The 19,660-nt window shown below is 40.6% G+C and overlaps 1 long non-coding RNA gene and 1 other non-coding gene across 2 annotated transcripts; both read right to left on the bottom strand.

Moving 5' to 3' along the window:
• Positions 1 to 4,304: 4,304 nt before the first annotated feature.
• On the bottom strand, positions 4,305 to 19,492 carry LOC132519446 (uncharacterized). The gene is made up of 3 exons (XR_009540166.1): positions 19,048 to 19,492; positions 11,912 to 12,037; positions 4,305 to 4,430 (listed from the first exon to the last, which is right to left on the bottom strand). It is a non-coding gene; the product is annotated as an uncharacterized LOC132519446 (long non-coding RNA).
• On the bottom strand, positions 12,358 to 12,440 carry LOC132520112 (small Cajal body-specific RNA 18). The gene has a single exon (XR_009540477.1). It is a non-coding gene; the product is annotated as a small Cajal body-specific RNA 18 (non-coding RNA).
• Positions 19,493 to 19,660: the final 168 nt, after the last annotated feature.

Below are 19,660 nucleotides of genomic sequence, written 5' to 3'. Positions count from 1 at the left end.
GTACTTCCCAGAACTTCTGCTGCCAGTGTCCTTGTCCCCAGGGTGAGCCACAGCCACCCCCTGCCTCTGCAGGAGGCCCTTCAACACTAGCCCATAGGTCTGGTTCAGTCTCCTGTGGGGTCACTTCTCCTTCCCCCTGGGTCCTGATGTGCACACTACTTTGTGTGTGCCATTCAAGAGTGGAGTCTCTGTTTCCCTCAGTCCTGTCAAAGTCCTGCAATCAAATCCCGCTAGTATTGAGAGTCTGATTCTCTGGGAATTCCTCCTGATGTTGCTGGACCCGCAGGTTGGGAAGCCTGATGTGAGGCTCAGAAACTTCACTCCATCGTGTGGACTTCTGTGGTATAACTGTTCTCCGGTTTGTGAGTCACCCACCCAGCAGTTATGGGATTTGATTTTATTGTGATTGTGCCTCTCCTACCATCTCATTGAGGCTTCTCCTTTGTCTTTGGACGTAGCGTATGTTTTTTGGTGAGTTCTAGCGTCTTCCTGTCAATGATTGTTCAGCAGTTGTTATTCCAATGGTCACTCAAGAGGGAATGAGCACACGTCCTTCTACTCCGCCATCTTAAACCAGTCTCTCTGAGTTAAACTCTGCCACAAGAGTTATTTAAATTCTTGAGGTGTATTAGCATGTGTGCTCTTTTTTTTTCTTTCACTAGTCCCGATTTTCTCTTTCTGTTTTATTACCTAACATGTTGTGATATAATAAGAAATATATATTTGGTTTTTGTTCTGGTTTCTGGCACAGAGACCCTAAAACCTTTGTAATTACTTGAATGATAAGGGTGAGAGGAATGTCTTTTCTTATTCATAATAAGCCTTTTGACCATTCTTGTTTTTAAGTTAATGAGGTGACTCTCCATGGGACCCTAGGTAGCCTTAGGATGGGGGCTGTTTGCCAGAGGAACCAACCGTGCAATTAGATGGTTGGAACTTTCAGCCCCACACCAAGACCTCTCAGGAGGGGAGAAGGGCCAGAGACTGAATTAATCACCAATGGCCAAAGATTTAATCAGCCATGCCTATGTAAGGAAGCCTCCACTGAAGTCTTAAAGGACTTGGTTCAGAATGATTCCAGGTTGTTGAACACATCCACATACCAGGAGGTGGTGGTCTGGAGAGGGCATGAAACTCCTCACCTGTTCACACATATGTTGCTCTGTGTATCTCCATTTGGCTGTTCCTGAGTTGTATCCCTTATAATAAACTGGTAATAGTAAGTAAAGTATTTTTTTGAGTCTGTGAGCCATTCTAACAAAGTATGGAACTGAAGGAGAGGGTCACGGGAACCTCTGGTTTAGAGCCTGTTAGTCAGAAATACCAGTGACAACATGGGACTTGTGACTGGTGTCTGAAGTGGGGTCAGTCTTAGGGGACTGAGCCCTTAACTTGTGGAATTTGTGCTAAATCTGGATAGTGTCATAATGAATTAAATTGTAGGACACCCAGCTGGTGTCACAGAGAACTGGAGAACTGCTTGGCATGGAAAACCCACACATTTGGTATCAGAAGTGTTGTGAGTAGGAAGAAACAGAGTTTTCTTTCATTACCCTTATTTTATATTGCCATACCTTTAGGCTTTTCTCCAAGTCCATTTTGGAAAGAAGCAGGACCAAAGTAAATTCAATAAATAAAATGATAAAAATATAGTCTTGGGCTTCCCTGGTGGCGCAGTGGTTGAGAGTCTGCCTGCCGATGCAGGGGACATGGGTTCGCGCCCCGGCCTGGGAAGATCCCACATGCCGCGGAGCGGCTAGGCCCGTGAGCCATGGCTGCTGAGCCTGCATGCCCGCAGCCTGTGCTCCACAACAGGAGAGTCCACAACAGTGGGAGGCCCGTGTACCAAAAAAAAAAAATATATATATATATATATATATATATATATATATATATATATATATATATAGTCTCCCAACTATTAAGATTTAGGCTTGATCTAAAAGCTGTAGCTTAGTTACTTGTTTGTTATTTTAGGATTTCTCATCAAAGTTTTCTTTTTCCCTACTTCTAACATTGAGTTGTTCCCAGGAGTTCTTTAAATTTCGAATTGTACTATCTTACCTGTATGTTTGTAGTTCACATTCTTTATAACAGTTTACTTTTGCCCCTTCTGTTCAAACAGTAAAATCTGTCTCCCATAGCATAGATTGCCTTTTCCTAAATGAAGATGCAAAATACAATTCCAAGACCTCTCAGCTGTTTGTTGGAAAGTTCCTTATATATAACCTAAATCAGTGAAGACCATTTTTTCAAAATTAATTAATTAATTTTTGGCTGCATTGGGTCTTCATTGCTATGTGTGGGCTTTCTCTAGTTGTGACAAGTGGGGGGTACTCTTTGTTGTGGCGTGCGGGCTTCTCATTGCGGTGGCTTCTCTTGTTACGGAGCACAGGCTCTAGGCACATGGGCTTCAGTAGTTGTGGCATGCAGGCTCAGTAGTTGTGGTGCACGGGCTTAGTTGCTCCACGGCATGTGGGATCTTCCCGGACCAGGGTCCCCTGCATTGGCAAGCAGATTCTTAGCCACTGTGCCACCAGGGAAGTCCCAGTGAAGACCATTTTTACTTGCTCTGTCCCAGCTGGAGAAAACAAAACACTATACAGCTCAAGCTATATGGTCTATTGAATGAGCAAAGCCCTACTCCCCAGTGCAAATAACATGAAATATAAAATTTGTTAAAATTGAACAGTTGAAGAATATTGGTAGATGAATGTTTTTAATTACAGAGTGTCTTCAACTCTGATAACTGTGCATATTAACTACAATTAATTTGCAAAATAATCCATCAAAGAAATCAAATCACTCTAGCAGTATTGTCTCATTTTTCTAAATGCATATCTAGAAATACTATGACTTGGAAGAACTTAAGATAAAAATTAATGCAGGATAGCAATTAACGGTCATTCAGGCTTCAAAATTAATCTTACTCTGATAAATACCAGTTGAGCTCTAAATGAACCTCTGAACCTCAATTTCCTCTTCTGTTACATAGGAATACTAATATATTGTATATACATAATTTCTTGTATATTATGATGTTTTGACATCAGAAGAAACCATTCCAGCTACAGAGAGACTGCCCCTCCCTGGGCTAGCTGATTCTTAGAGATGGCAAAAGGCCCAGCCTGGAGCATGGCTTTGTTATGCAAGCTAACCTATCCAGAGCCCTATCTCTTCTATCTGGCATGTACAGAGGCAATATTCCTCTGCCTTAATCATCCCAGGGCCAGGTGCCAGACAACTAGGGACCACCCTTATAGGCCAGAGCCAAATGACATTATTCACACTCACTAATCCTAAACTGTTTACCCCGCCCTGCTTTGCATTTCCCATGGAAACCTCACTGAAGTAGCTTAAGTGCTTCCCCACCCCCCATCCGGTTTTCTGCCTTCTGATCACCCTGTTTTTTTCCACATGGCCCTGCTTGGTGTGCCTCCTGCCTCTAGGACCTGTGAGTATAATAAACTTTGTTTCTTCCTAAGCCTCTCCTCTGACTCCTCTTGTGGCCTCACCTGACTGACCATCTCATTAAAGAATATAAAACAACCAACATGTGTCTTGCAGAGTTACTGTGAAAATATAATCAGTTAAAATATAATGCCAGGCTTCCCTGGTGGTGCAGTGGTTGAGAATCCGCCTGCCGATGCAGGGGACACGGGTTCGTGCCCCAGTCCGGGAAGATCCCACATGCCGCGGAGTGGCAAGGCCCGTGAGCCATGGCCGCTGAGCCTGCGCGTCCGGAGCCTGTGCTCCGCAATGGGAGAGGCCACAACAGTGAGAGGCCCATGTACCGCAAAAAAATAAATAAATAAAATAAAATAAAATAAAATATCATGCCATCATTACAGCGCCTAGTATGTAGAAAACCTTCAATGAATGGTTGCTGTTAGGAAAAGTAAGCCTGATTAGGAGGTATAACTCCAACATTATGACCTGGATCACTGTCCAATGCTCATGCTTTATCTAAATATAAAGTCATGGAGTGTCTGCCCCTCTGTCTCCTGACGTAGCATCTGGGATGGAAAGGAATGCTGACCATTTCTACATTATTATGAGCACATCAGTTTTTTGTTTGTTTGTTCGTTTTTTGCCACAGGGATTTCCTATCTCTTACTGTAATAGAGGCTGGAAGCAGAAGACCTCCTGTCTTTCAACAACAGGTATGAATTCTGCCAACAGACTAGCCAATTGAAGCTCACGGAGAGGGAAGGATTCACCTGGACTAGAGACATAAAGAGTTTATTATTTTAATGAAATAAAGATGAAAGTGACACATACCAACTCAAAAGAATGAAAAGAAAGCACCGTCTGGATTTGATATCCAGGTTCAGTTTCTAGGAGCAGCGCCAAATGCTCCCTGCCTGGCGGGAGATGTCCTCTCAGCTCATGTCAACCCTTGGTGAAATCAACTCAAATTTCTTTATAGTCTAGAAGAGAGATTTATTTTTTTCAATAAATAATTCAACAGGTATCTATTGCATAACTCTCGTGTGTGTTGTACTGTGGTATGTCTAAGTCCTATCCAACCTTTCAGTCTGGGATTGAAGACAGCTTCATCCCTTACAGTCATTTAATTTGGTTTTCTTTTCTCAAACGCCGCCCCCCCCCACTTCCCCGCAAACCTGTAAAACAGATTATTGTCACCATGCTCTTGCCTTTTGTATGGTAATGAATCAATCTGTTTTACTCACCAAAAGTAACCTTAGGATGGGCTAGGAGAGAGGAGATTAAAACCTCATGGGTCAGGGGCTTCCCTGGTGGCGCAGTGGTTGAGAGTCCGCCTGCCGAGGCAGGGGACACAGGTTCATGCCCCGGTCCGGGAAGATCCCACATGCCGCGGAGCAGCTGGGCCCGTGAGCCATGGCTGCTGAGCCTGCACGTCCGGAGCCTGTGCTCTGCAACGGGAGAGGCCACAACAGTGAGAGGCCCGCGTACCGGAAAAAAAAAAAACCTTCATGGGTCAGATGTAAGCTATTATATATAGAATGGATAAACAACAAGGTCCTACTGTATAGCACAGAGAACTGTATTCAATATCCTATGATAAACCACAGCGGAAGAGAATATTTAAAAAAGAATGTGTATATATGTATAACTGAATCACTTTGCTGTACAGCAGAAATGAAAACATTGTAAATCAATTACACTTCAAATAAATAAATAAGTAAATAAATAATTTTTTAAGATGTCCAAAACAAAATCAAAAACAAAAACAAAAAAACTAATAGGGCAGGAATAAAGGTTCCCGAGGAATTTAGTAACATCCTGGAAACTAAAGGGGTCACACAAGATTCCTCAAGGTATAGATAATGTGATTTATAACCTGAAGGAATATGTTGGCCCTACCATCTGTGGTAAAGATTTGGATCTCCTTAGGGATGCTTCCATCTTTTCCCATTGACCTACCTATGTCTTTAAAACTCATTTTCTCCACTAAAGGTTTATTTGGCAAGCTGTTTGGAACTTTATCACTTTATTAATATTATTTTTTTAGAAATCTGCATGCTGCTTGAAATATGAAGAGTAAGATCATCAGATTTTCAACAAAAGCATAGTCAAGAGTTCTCCTTCTAGCAATGGTGAACTAGAATGTTTTGAACCAACCCTCTCTTCAAGAATTAGAAAAGCTACCTAGGTGGTAAGGAACTGGGTTAGAGGGGTCTGGACATGGGAACAGAGGGAACCCCCCAAAAATGAGCCTGAAATTCCCCGCTTCGCTTCTTCAGGCAAATGTCAATTCTAAAAGTGGGAGCTGAGAGGTAGGACCCCGAGCAGAGCTCTCAGCAGTTGTATGGTCGGGGGAAGAAAAGTTAGAGTTCAGAGCTTGCTGGGGAGGATGGGACCTGGGCAACCCCCCAGATGTTCTTTTGGAATCTCAGAGGGGTATACCTGAAGAGTAAGAGTATGCTGGCTACAGACTAGCCTCACAAAGGTCAGAGCCTAATTGATTAGGTGATCTCTACCTGCTACCGCTCTAGCCCAGCAGCCCGCCAGAGGCCAAATGAACCCTCTCTGGAGGAAGACAACATCACCTGTGGCCACAAATCATCTCTGAACGTTTTATATCAAAGTCTGGCTATCAATTCAAAAGTATCAAGTGTATAAAAATGAGACTGAAAGAAAAACAGAGGACGATAGAAACAGGCTTGCAGGGAGCATGGACATTGGAGTTATTCAATAGAATTTTTGAAAATTAGGATTAATATGTTTAAGAAATTAAAAGCCTGGCTTGAGAAATTTGGCAGAGAACGGGGAATGAAAATAAAAGTTAAAAAAAGGCAATTCTAGAATTGAAAACACAATAACTGATACTAAGAATTCAATGAATAGGTTTAAATAACAGATTAGATACAGTTGAAAAAGAATCAGATGAGTCAGAAGAAAACATCTAGATTGAATCATGGAGAGACAAACGGTTAGAAAATATACAAAAGAGTGTGAGTGACATCTGGGACAGGTGAAAAAGTCTAAAACATATGTAATCGTAATCCTAGAAGGAGAGAGACATCAGGACAAAGAGAATGGGGCAGAGTAAAGGTATGTAGAGATAATGGCTGAGAATTTTCCAAAATATTTGCAAAAATATCAAGCCAGATTTAAAAAGTGCCATGGGGGCTTCCCTGGTGGCACAGTGGTTGAGAGTCTGCCTGCCGATGCAGGGGACGCGGGTTCGTGCCCCGGTCTGGGAGGATCCCACATGCCGCGGAGCGGCTGGGCCCATGAGCCATGGCCGCTGAGCCTGTGCGTCCGGAGCCTGTGCTCCGCAACGGGAGAGGCAAAGCATAATGAATCCCAAGCAGGATGTATACAAAGGAAACTACACCTAGATGATGCTGGTAAGATCAAAGACAAAATCTTAAAGCAGGTAAAAGAAAAAAAAGACATAAAAAATTAATTGGCTATTCCTACTTCCTTTCTTAGGGTGGGGCTAAGAGGAGAGCGTTGTGTGGCAAGCCTGTACAGACCACAGGTGGTCAAGTGAACTTGGTTTTGCTTTACTCTGTGTTTCTGTCCATTGTCAGTTACTTTGAGGAAGCTGAGGCAGCATTCCTCATTTTCAAAATCCTTATTGTGTTTTCTTATGACAATGGATATTGTATTATATTGGTACTTAAATCCTGCTCTGCACCATATATATAACTAACTTTGAGCACTTGTAATGTGGTAGCCCCTATTAATATGCCCAATTTTAGGTAAGCGAGCCAGGGCTTAGAGAAGTTAAGTAATTTGGCTAAGGTCAGAGGGCTAGTAAAGCCTGGGTCATATGGTATTTCTATTTTTAGTTTTTTTAAGGAACCTCCATACTGTTCTCCATAGTGGCTGTATCAATTTACATTCCCGCCAACAGTGCAAGAAGGTTCCCTTTTCTCCACACCCTCTCCAGCATTTATTGTTTGTCGATTTTTTGATGATGCCCCTTCTGACCGGTGTGAGATGATATCTCATTGTAGTTTTGATTTGCATTTCTCTAATGATTAATGATGTTGAGCATTCTTTCATGTGTTTGTTGGCAATCTGTATATCTTCTTTGGAGAAATGTCTATTTAAGACTTCTGCCCATTTTTGGATTGGGTTGTTTGAACTACTACCATACGACCCAGCAATCCCACTACTGGGCATATACCCTGAGAAAACCATAATTCAAAAAGAGTCATTTACCAAAATGTTCATTGCAGCTCTATTTACAATAGCCAGGACATGGAAGCAACCTAAGTGTCCATCAACAGATGACTGGATAAAGAAGATGTGGCACATATATACGATGGAATATTACTCAGCCATAAAAAGAAACAAAATTGAGTTATTTGTAGGTGGATGGACATAGAGTCTGTCATACAGAGTGAAGTAAGTCAGAAAGAAAAACAAATACTGTATGCTAACACATATATATGGAATCTAAAAACAAAAAATGGTTCTGAAGAATTAGGGGCAGGACAGGAATAAAGACGCAGATGTAGAGAATAGACTTGAAGACACGGGGAGGGGGAAGGGTAAGCTGGGACAAAGTGAGAGAGTGGCATGGACTTATATACACTACCAAATGTAAAATAGATAGCTAGTGGGAAGCAGCCACATAGCACAGGGAGATCAGCTCGGTGGTTTGTGACCACCTAGAGGGGTGGGATAGGGAGGGTGGGAGGCAGACACAAGAGGGAGGGGATGTGGGGACATATGTATATGTATAACTGATTCACTTTGTTATAAAGCAGAAACTAACACACCATTGTAAAGCAATTGTACTGTAATAAAGATGTTAAAATAAATAAATAAATAAAATCAACAGAAGAAAAAGAAGTAAAGCCTGACTTCATGGTCCTGGCTCCCCTCACTTATGTCATCCAGTAGAAAGAGTAAACTCCTGATGGGAGATTACGACTCAACTTTCCATTCTCTCTCATACCGCCTAGGCTTTACTTGCTCAAATAATACTAACGACAACCCTCACAATGACAGCTGACTTCCTGGAGCACATACAATACAGCAGGACTCATTTACTTCTTACATCCTTCTTGTGAGGTAGTTGCCAGTATTCTCCCATTTTACATATTAAAACACAGAGAGGCACAGAGAGGTTAAGTAACTTGCAAGGTCACACAGCTGTTCAGTGGTGGAGCTGGAGTCCAAAACCAGGCAGTCTGGCTTTAGAACCTGTTTGTAACCATCACATTTCCTGCTCTTGCTATACTATTATTCATTAATAAGAGAAGTAGAGCGAGAGAGAGTGGACTGTTTACCCCAGGACAAGGTTGGAAGCATCCTAATTATGGCTGTTAAAAATAGCACACACCTTGGCTGTGAGAGACCGTTTTTTGTAGAAATGTCCAAGTGAAGGCAAATGATCACATAGGAGATTTCAAGCTATTCCATTTGGCTCTAAGGACTTCTTCAGAACCTATGCAGTCATGTGTATTTTCCCCACAAGGTGAATTCTTAACTCATCTCTTTACCACGATTATTTTTAGCACGTATTTTTCATTCTCCTATTTCTGTATCTCCCCAAGTTCATTTTACTTTTACCCATCCCTTAGGTTAAAAGGTAAATGAACTGGCTTTCTATCAGAAATAGTCCTTTGCTAGGTCCCAAATAAGTTGAAGCTCGACAAAAATGCTAAGGCCCTCAGAACTCGTTTAGAAGGAGAAAATCACCATGAAGAGAACAGGCCTACTGCTTGGGGAAGATGGTAAACGTTAACAGATGCTGGGAGGAGGCAAAGACTTTCAATAGCTACCGTTCTTCTTCAAGGAAAATGGAGCATCTTCACATTGAAAAGAGTAGGGCAAATGTAAAGCGAGCCATAATTTTACAAGCCACTCTCTACAAATGAATTAAGTTATAAAATATGATGGTCTGATTTTCTCTAAGGCCATAGAAATCTAATCCAACAGCGTAATTAACATTGAGTTGTAAATGTCATCAGTCTCAGAAGAGTGAATCCACAACTCTTTGGTGGAAGTATTTCAAAGAAGATGCCATTATCAAATGCTCCCTTGCTGTCAATGGAGTGAAACATGTAGAATTTCTAAAACAATAAGGCTTCACTTGGTCTTAGGGCTCATTTGGTTGCAAGGAACAGAACCTCGCTCCGGCTACTACACGTAAATGAGGATTTATTATACAGCAGCTCCTCATGGGATTCAAGACAGGAAGGAGAGTCGAGTCCCATGGGGAATTAGACTTGGAAACTGAAAAGGCTTCAGGACAATGCAGCTGTTCTCAGGTTGCAAGTTCTCTCACCTACATTTTCTGTTTCCCCTGCCTTGTCCAGTCTCTCCCTGCAGACTGGCTCTCTGTGTGAGCCCCTCGTATGCATGGCCCTTAATAACTGTCATAGCCTCTCATTCCACAAGACCTTGAAGCTCTAATGACCACCTGGCACCTGACCCCCAGCCTGTGTCTCTCAGTTCAAATTCTCAAGAGAAAAATAATCAGACTTGTCTGGTTCATGGATCAGGTGTCCACCTTTTATCTAATCAAGGAGGGTTGGGTTTATTTGGTATAAACATAGGAACGAAGGGCCCAGGGCTGGTGCTCTAGTTGGCCGAGGGAGAGAGGTGTTCTTCAAGAAGAGAGCTGGGAAGAAATCTCAAAATGTGTCTCTAATCACTACGATCTGGACCCAGGGCTTCAGTGTCCTGGAGCCCTCACAGTATCTTAAATAACTACCAAGGACAAGTTCAAATATCGGGGCAGGCTTTGGGAAAAAAGCCATTAAAATGGAAAAAGTAATATATATGTAAATTATTTTCCACCAAATGAGGTTTAAACTCATGAATTACTCTCCACCAATGAAATGAAATTCTAAAATTGAAATAAAAACTTTTAGTGACACATTCGAACATTAACTGAAGATTTTTTAGGACAAACACCGATGGAGTTGTGTATCTAAGATCAACATAATGTGATACATAACACAGACAATATCCAACTCAGGTATATGCAATAAATATTTATCAATACATGATTTTGAAGCAAAATGCCTCTTTATTGTGCTATAGCTTGACTGAGACAATGTGAACATTTTCAGTAGAGTCAGCAGAGAGTAGAATTTTTCATTTTTTCTCTGATACCTTCACCTAACCCGGTTGAAGTTTGTTTCTAAATCAAAGAAGGGCCAGGATCAAGAATTTCCTAGAGAGACAGCTTCTGTTGCCTCCGTCACCCCCAATAGGATCAAAGCCAGAGCCAGATCCTAGCCCTGCCCAGATTTGGGGGCCAGAGAGAGGGGAATTCACAGGATGTAATCAACTGGCTTGACTCAACTTCCCAGGGCCATCATTTCAGATCAGAATTTATCTCTGGCAGTGGGATAGTTTAATAGCAAAATATTCTCATTTTTTGAATATTACATTATTTTTAATTTCAATTTTTAACTAAAATGTAGGATATGCAATCTTTTAAATATTCAATGTTTATATCCACTGTTTTAAAAAATGGTTGTACATCCTATTCAAGCAAAAAAAAAAATCATTTGATTATGCAGTTATATATATTCTTTAGAAAATTTTGAAACTTGGATTTTTTTATTTTAGTTTTTCAGTTATAATTAAAGTAAATTTTTTATTTTTGTCTATTACCTTGATTTTGTATTCTGTTTGACGCATGTGTGATTGATCTTTTTTTCTTTTGAAATACAGTTTCCATGTCACTTTGTCACTGTATTGTTATTTTGTTTGAACCCTTTTACATTAAATGTGTATAATTGAGTGGTTGTCATTTTCAGCCAAAAGTTAAAATAAAAAAGTTTTATATGGTTTTAACACTTGAGGATATCTTATTTTAAACGCAGCTATAGTTGTTAATGAAAGACAAACAACATTCTTCCAGAGGGGAAAGAAAATGTATCTGCAATTAATTGGGCATTGGCACTTGGCATACACTACTTATTCCTTGGCCTTTTTTTTTTTTTAATTTATTTAGTTTATTTATTTTTTGCTGCGTTGGGTCTTCATTGCTGTGTGCGGGCTTTCTCTAGTTGCAGCGAGCGGGGGCTACTCTTTGTTGCAGTGCTCAGGCTTCTCACGGCGGTGGCTTCTTTTGTTGCGGAGCATGGGCTCTAGGCTCGTGGGCTTCAGTAGTTGTGGCATGCAAGCTCAGTAGTTGTGGCCCGCAGGCTCTAGAGCACAGGCTCAATAGTTGTGGCACACGGGCTTAGTTGCTCCATGGCATATGGCATCTTCCTGGACCAGGGCTCAAACCCGTGTCCCCTGCATTGGAAGGAGGATTCCTAACCACTGCGCCACCAGGGAAGCCCTCCTTGGCCTTTATTTGCAGAGAGGGAAAGGAAGTTGGACAAAAAAGCAGAAGTTTTCAGTTACTTTTCCAGGAAAAACAACAGTGCTGGTAGGTCAGCACTATTCCTGGTTTTCAGATGAAGAACCTGAGACTTAGAGAGATTAGGTAACTCACCCAGGGTCACACGGCTAGTAAGTGACAGCCTGGTTGCTAATTCAGGTGTGTCTGATTCCGAAACCCATGGTCTCTCGCACCGTGTGGTCTGATGATTCCACAAACTTAGATTCACAGCAGGTATTCCTAGGGCAGAGAACATGTATGTTTGAATTAGTTATAGCCCACTTCAATTTAAAGCTCCATTTTAAGTGTCTGTAGGAGCATGCTAGGGTGGTAGGAAAGTGATTTTCTCACTCCATCATTACAAAATTACACTCACCGTAATGTTATGACAACCCACTTTCTCCTGTAAAAGAGGAGAATGATAATATATTGGCTATAGAGACTTGTTCAGTAAACTCTCATTAGGTTTGAATTATTATATCTAGAAGTAGACCCACAGACATTATACTGTAATTACATGAAAAGAGCAACATCAAGGCTTTCTTTTCTCTTTTTTTCCCCAGTCTCAGTCGGTTCTCAGAACACACTCCATCACCTGATTTCCAGGACGCGGACTGCACAGTGGTCACCTCATTGTCGACCAGGGCTCACAGTCACAGTGGCAGAGGCCTCTCTAAACCTCCCTCATCTCTAGTTTAACCCACTGTCCCTAATCTCCCCAACCCCGGTCCCCTGGCCCTACTTCACCAGACACACTTTGGTAATCCTCTCAGGCTCCACGGCAATAAAGAAAATACTGTGGGTTCATCCAGGTGCATCTGGGACCCGCAGGGGGCACCTCTCACACTCCAATTTCCTTCCTCCCACCTGGCGGGTCCTGGGTCCCCCCACAGACCAAGTGGCCCAGGCCTCTGCCTCTGGTCTGTGCAGCCAAGGCTATTCTATTTAAGTGTTCTAAGATTGACGATTATTACAGTTATGGTAAAAGGAACATTGTTTTTTCTTGGGGGATTCTGGAGATTTTCTTATTGGGGAAAGGTCTCAAAGCCATTTATACTCAGCTGATGGGGTAAAGATTGAGATTAAGAAGAATGGATATGTCACAGCATCTTCTGTAAGTTAAGGTAAAGAGTCATGGATGGAACGAGTAAAAATCAGGACATTCCTTTGGCTTCCCAAACAAAATGTAACGTCTAAGTGAGCACTGAGGTGGTGTATCAGACCCAGGAGGCTGGGGCCAGGAAATGCCTTATCCAAGCACTGTCTGCACAGGAGTTTTGAGCCGGAGACTTAGTTTCTTCCTCCTGATCTCCCCTCAGAGCCTCCTTTAGGTTTTCTGTTACCTTCCTCCTCAAGTAAAGTTCCCCCAGAGAGAGAGCCATGCACATCTGTTTTTGTGAGATGATAAAAAGGAGCTCTAACCATGACAAAGATACCATGTAGAAGTTGCAATGGAAACAGTTTAAATTATTTTTTCCTTCACTGATGAGAAAAAGAAATATTTTAAGTTCATCAATCTAAAATTTCTTATTTGTGATTTTAAGTAGTGAGGGTATTTAATATAATATAAATAAGTAATAGATTTATGGTTATTTCATCTATATCCCTAAAAGTTTTTTTTTTTTTTTTTTTCCTGGCCTTGGCCGTGCCATGCGGCTTGCAGGATCTTAGTTCCCCGACGAGGGAAGGAACTTGGGCCCCCTTGGCAGTGAAGGCACAGAGTCCTAACCACTGGACTGCCAGGGAATTCCCTATATCCCTTAAAGTTTATATGTACAAGTGGGACAAAAAAATTGGGAGAAGGACTATCTCATGGATAAATGGGGATCCCATCACTTGTCATGAAATGATTGATTTTTTAATCTCTCCATTTGTTCCAATGTTTGTTTCTATCTCTCAGTAAAACTTAGGTAGGGAATAATATGACGACAAATAAGAAAGATTATTATGCTAGCTATATGTAAATGACCTGGAGAAGTGGAGATCTGGAAGGGAGGATACCGTAGTTATAAAAGAGCACAGGGAACTGAAAAAGAAGGGAGGTTTTCAAGAACTTTAACCAAGAAAACCTCAACAGGTCTTGATGATGGATCAGGCGTAGAGGATGGCATTATAAATAATGAAGTCAATGTGAGGCCGAATTCGAGGACTGTTCCTTGGGAAGTTTCACAGGAGAGGCAGTATTAAGACTGGCCTGGCTCTGACTGTCTTGATCCTGATTCTTCACCCTGTATCCATCTAATTAAATATTGCTGATGGGGATGGGGATGTTAGCTCTTCACGATGCAGTACTTTGTCGTTTCTCTAGGCAGTAGTATCAGAGAACCAACTTCTGTTCAATTCCTACACCCTCATTTAAGGCAGAAAGAAGCCTGAGATGTGAGAGCTCTGAGGAGAAATGGGAAGGAAATAATGGATTCCCTGGCAAGCCTAGTCCCCAGAAATCCTGCACGAGCACAATCCTAACCCTTCTCCTAGGCTGATAGCTGTTAAATTGATGTTAGTGTCAGTTGGGTTGTACAAAGATAAAGGTCCTTTCTTGGAGAAATTCCAGTGAGAACTTGAGCTCATGTTGCCTGATGCTTCAGCCCTTCTTCCTCATCCCGGTCAACGCATCTACCTGGTGTAAATATCTCCTGACTCATATTAGCCCCAGCTAGTGGAAGCAACTCTTCATTCTCACTCTGTTACTCAGAAAAAAACTGTGGGTAGGAAGTAAATCCCAGTAGACACACTAAACATCTCCCCTCCAAACACATGCTAGGGAGACTCATACTTACATTGTTTGGGAGATACACAAACACTCACAAATATTGATAGTTTGGAAAGGACAATTTGATGTTAAAATTCAAAATTAGCTAACTGCTCAAATACTCCAAGTGATTGCATATATGTATGTTGGTCAAAGAGTGCCTGGGTATAAATTGTGAGCTACTGAGTTGGGGTACTATTTAAAACATTATGGCTCTCAATTTTCTCTAAATTAATATACCAGTTATTCAGAAATGCAATTTTTAAAAAATTAAATGAGTTGTTTTATAATTTTTTTTTTTTTTTTTTTTTTGCGGTACGCGGGCCTCTCACTGTTGTGGCCTCTCCCGTTGCGGAGCACAGGCTCCGGACACGCAGGCTCAGCGGCCATGACTCACGGGCCCAGCCGCTCCGTGGCATGTGGGATCTTCCCGGACCGGGGCACAAACCCATGTCCCCTGCATCGGCAGGTGGACTCTCAACCACTGCGCCACCAGGGAAGCCCCTGTTTTTTAATTTTGAAGTATTGCCCATACATGGTAAATCAAATTAAAGCAGCAGAAAACAATATACAATCAAAAGTAAGACACTGTTCTCCCTTCCTGTACCCTCAATACCACTTCCCAGAAGTAACTGTATCAGTCATGAATACTTTGGCTGCAAGTAACAGGAACCCCTATTAATACTGGCTTTTGTTAACTTATATGAAATTCAGAGGTAGGTGGTATCAGGGTTGATTCTGTACTTTGTGACATAATCAAGAAGTCACCCTCTATTCACAGTGTACCAGCAGTGTCACACCTCATTGCCACAAGGAGGCTAACACGGCTCTAGGCGTTTTCAAATCAAAGTTTCCTAAGCAGGAGGGAATGGGCTAGAAGCAGAAAAAGCTTTCTCTTCATGCACATCCTTATTTCCTGAGGAGGGAAATCCTCCTAGAAGCCCTAAGCAGACTTCCCATAATCTCTCATGCCCCAGACAAGAACTGACTCCTAGCCCTAGACCCACCATGGGCAGAAGAGAATGAGACCTGTGACTGATTTAGGTTCATAGTAACTCCTCCCCTGGGCGGGCACATGGCTGCCTCAACAAAACCAGTGTTCTGTTGGCAAGAAAGAAGGGCAATGGCTATTGGGCAGGCAACCACGAGTGATGGCCAGAATGAAAATGATCAACTGTATCTTAATATCTGCCCAGAAATTTTCTGTATGTATTTAAGTAAATATATTGTGAGTACTATATACTGTATCATATGTATGGATTTGCCATATATATGGTAACATATGTATATATATGCACATACACACAAATATCCACACATGATACTTGCTTAAGTATCTTACATTTTTTAGATAAATGAAGTACTCTATGCATATTGCTTAGCATATAACTAGCATATAGTAAGTGCTTTATCAATGCTAATTACTATTATTCTTACTTATAGTTTTGTTATTATTACAGTCTTTAAGACAATATACACCCTTTTTAAAAAGAATGAGGCTCATTTTCTAGCAAATGCTAAATTTTACTTTGCTAGTACTTTAAAAAATTATGCCAGCACTTTTATTTTGGGCTATTGAATACTCTTGAAGATATGAGCTGCATAGCTCCTTTTAAGAGAGATAAGAATTACTGTGGTCAGCAGTAAATTCCATTGAAACATAGTGAAATAATTTTGTGAATAATAACTAGGTGACTAAATGTTTACTTTCTGATGACTATCGAAACACTAATATTTTCTAATCATATTAATATGCAGGCAGAAGGAAGAAGGTTAGGTATGAAACATTTTTTGGTGTATTTGCACAAAATATTATGTTAGCAAGTGAATTTTACATTATTGACAGATTCTTTTGGAAGAAGAAAAATAACTTCACTACTATTTGCCTAATTTATGCAGCACAGAGAACATGAGAGTTGTTTGAGAAATTCTCATTGGAAGAGAAGGCTATTATAGACACTTTAAGCAAAAGCAAAACACTTTTCTTCAAGTATTTGACATAACTGGATGAAAGTCTGTGGGAGTGAAAGGGAGCAGAGGAGGGAAGTCTCCTTAGTTATCCCTGAAATAGGATCCTGACCAAGAGCCTCAGGTAGGTGAGTGCCCTTCAGCTGACCTCTTATAGTCCTTAAGGCCAAGCTGTAAAATGGCTTGTCTTTAAGGTAAAAGCAATATCTTTGAATCCAAAATATATAAACAGCTCATACAGCTCAATATCAAAAAGCAAACAATGCAATCAAAAAATGGGCAGAAGACCTAAATAGACATTTTTCCAAAGAAGACATACAGATGGCTAACAGGCACATGAAAAGATGCTCAACATCACTAACTATTCACTAATTATTAGACAGATGCAAATCAAAACTACAATGAGGTATCACCTCACACCAGTCAGAATGCCTATCATCTAAAAAAAAAAAAAAACCCCACAAATAACAAATCTTGGAGAGATTTGGAGAAATATGGAGAGATATGGAGAAAAGGGAACCCTTGTACACTGTTGGTGAGAATGTAAATTGGTGCAGCCACTGTGGAAAACAGCATGGAGATTCCTCAAAAAACGAAAAATAGAACTATCATATGACCCAGCAATTCCACTACTGGATACGTATCTGGAAAAAATGAAAACACTAATTCAAAAAGATACATGCACCCCAATGTTCGTAGCAGCACTAGTTACAATATCCAAGATATGGAAGCAACCCTTGTGCCCATCAACAGATGAATGGATAAAGAAGATGTGGAATATTGCTCAGCCATTAAAAAGAATGAAATTCTGCCATTTGCAGCCACATCAATGGACCCTGAGAATATTATGCTTAGTGAAATAAGTCAGACAGAGGAAGACAAATACTGTATGACACTACTTATATGTAGAATCTAAAAAATAATACAAATGAATGTATATGTGAAACAGAAACAGACTTACAGACATAGAAAATAAACTAGTGGTTACCACTGGGGGGAGAGGGGTAAGTTAGTGGTATGGAATTAAAAGATACAAACTGCTATGCATAACACAGATAAGCAACAAGGCTATATTGTATAGGACAAGGAATTATAGCCATTATTTTGTAATAACTTTTAATGGAGTATAATCTGTAAAAATACTAAATCGCTATGCTGTACACCTAAAATTAGCATAATATTGTAAATCAACTATACTTCAAATTAAAAAAAAATCTTTAGCCATATTGGCATTTTAACACACACACGAAGAAAAAGTGTGTCTTTTAGTCCCCCTTTCTCTTTGTTTCTCATCATTTGTCCTAAAATGTGTTGCTAAGTATGAAAATATTATGATTATATATGTTATTTAATCTCTCAGACTTCATGTTTTTCCATTTCCAAAGTAAGTGTGTTGAATTAAATGCTGGCTAAGATCTCCTCCAGGTCTAAAATTCTAAGTTAAAGATCAGTGTTTTCCAGAAGTGATTGGTCAGCAGAATCACCTGGAGGCCCTTACAAAAATACAGGTTCCTAGATTCAACCTTCAGACATTCTGATTCATTCATTCATCACATGATTACTGAGGGCCTTGCATGATATTCTGGATACACAGTGACGAATGAAACAGATATAGCCCCATTCTGCCCCAGCCTCTACAGAAGGACTGAGATTGAAATCAGGAATCTGTGTTTTAAAAATGCTCTCCAGGCAATTCTGACAAGTAGACAGTTTAGAGAAGCAATGTTTCAGACCAAATGCAAACAAGAGACATTTCTGAGGGACTGTTTTAATTTTACTTGGGATGAACTCAAATCTACACTCCAGAAACACTTCTATTTTTCACTGAAAAAACCTTAAATAGCTTCTCTAAAACATGTGTGTGTGGGTGCCTGTGTATCTTACACTGAGACATAAATGTTAACAAGAAAACACACTTAACAGATGTAGTTGTAGTATGCTAGTACTGGATGAGGTTTTAGCAAATTAACATTGCTAGTTGGTACATTACTACAGACACCTGCACAATATAAAAGAAATTAGTATTTGATGTGGAATACTGAGAGTTAAAGTTCAGATTGCTTATGCAAATAAGTAAGTTATTCATTTTGAATTCTATTACTGACTTTGATTTGATCTTTGAGGAGTCTTAATGTCTTTTACCTACTTTAATGTTCAACATTTGGAAACTTGCTAAAGTGTTTGACTTTATGACCAATGAATGCTGAGATTTACTAATAGACATTTTATGCTTGCTATGGTCACACAACTCTATTTTCCTTCAAATAATACCAGACTGAGAAGTTACCAAATTGAAATAAATGAAAGAATCCCTGTTTCTATGCTACCAAATTATAAACACAATGACGATTTGACCTAACTTCAGGAAGTGTAATTCTAGGAGGCCACCATGATAAATGGTTAACAAAGGAGCTATGAATAGCCAACCCTTAACTGTTTGATCTGTAAATTAGTCAGAGGCTTGATCACAAGATTTTTCCCCCCATACACACCTACATTCCAATATGGCCAGTAAAAAAGAAAAAGATACCTTTCAAAGCACTCCATGGCTATTCAGTGTAGTCTCTTTGTATCAATCAGGGTTGCAGCAGGTGGTTCAAATGAAGAGGTTTTACTGCAGGGACCACAAGCATGTGAAGGCCTGGGGAAGGGAATAATGAAGGGATGTGAAAAGCTAAAAGACCAGCAAAAGTGGGAAGCAGGTAAACAGCCTTGGGTGTAAAAAGACAAGAGGAGGAAACCATAGCCCAGACTGGAACCATGGAGGAAGAGGAAGGGCCCATCAAAAGGAGCTGTAGTCTTTAGGGCAGACAGAGTACTGGAGACCCCTCCCTGAAGCAGCAAGTAATACCCTTACCTCTCTCTCCCTTCCTTTCTGCCTTCAGAATTTCTGCGCATGCTCCCCCAATGTCAGTTTCCTGGGGGCACTGGCAGAGCAGGAAGTGGTTAGGGGGTGTGTGGACGATATAAGGAAAACCCTCAGACTCTCTAAGAAGACAATTTATAGCGGGCATTTAAAGCCATGCTCCATGCTTTAGGCACAGACTATTTACTTTGTGGATCCGTGACTGTTTTCAAATCTAAACTCTGTTTTTGATTCCACATTTTTATTTTCTATGTTTTTACTAAATTCTAGCTGCAAG

This window comes from Lagenorhynchus albirostris, chromosome 4 (assembly GCF_949774975.1).
Source record: "Lagenorhynchus albirostris chromosome 4, mLagAlb1.1, whole genome shotgun sequence".
Lineage (NCBI taxonomy): Eukaryota > Metazoa > Chordata > Mammalia > Artiodactyla > Delphinidae > Lagenorhynchus > Lagenorhynchus albirostris.
This window is presented reverse-complemented; position numbering and strand designations above follow the sequence as displayed.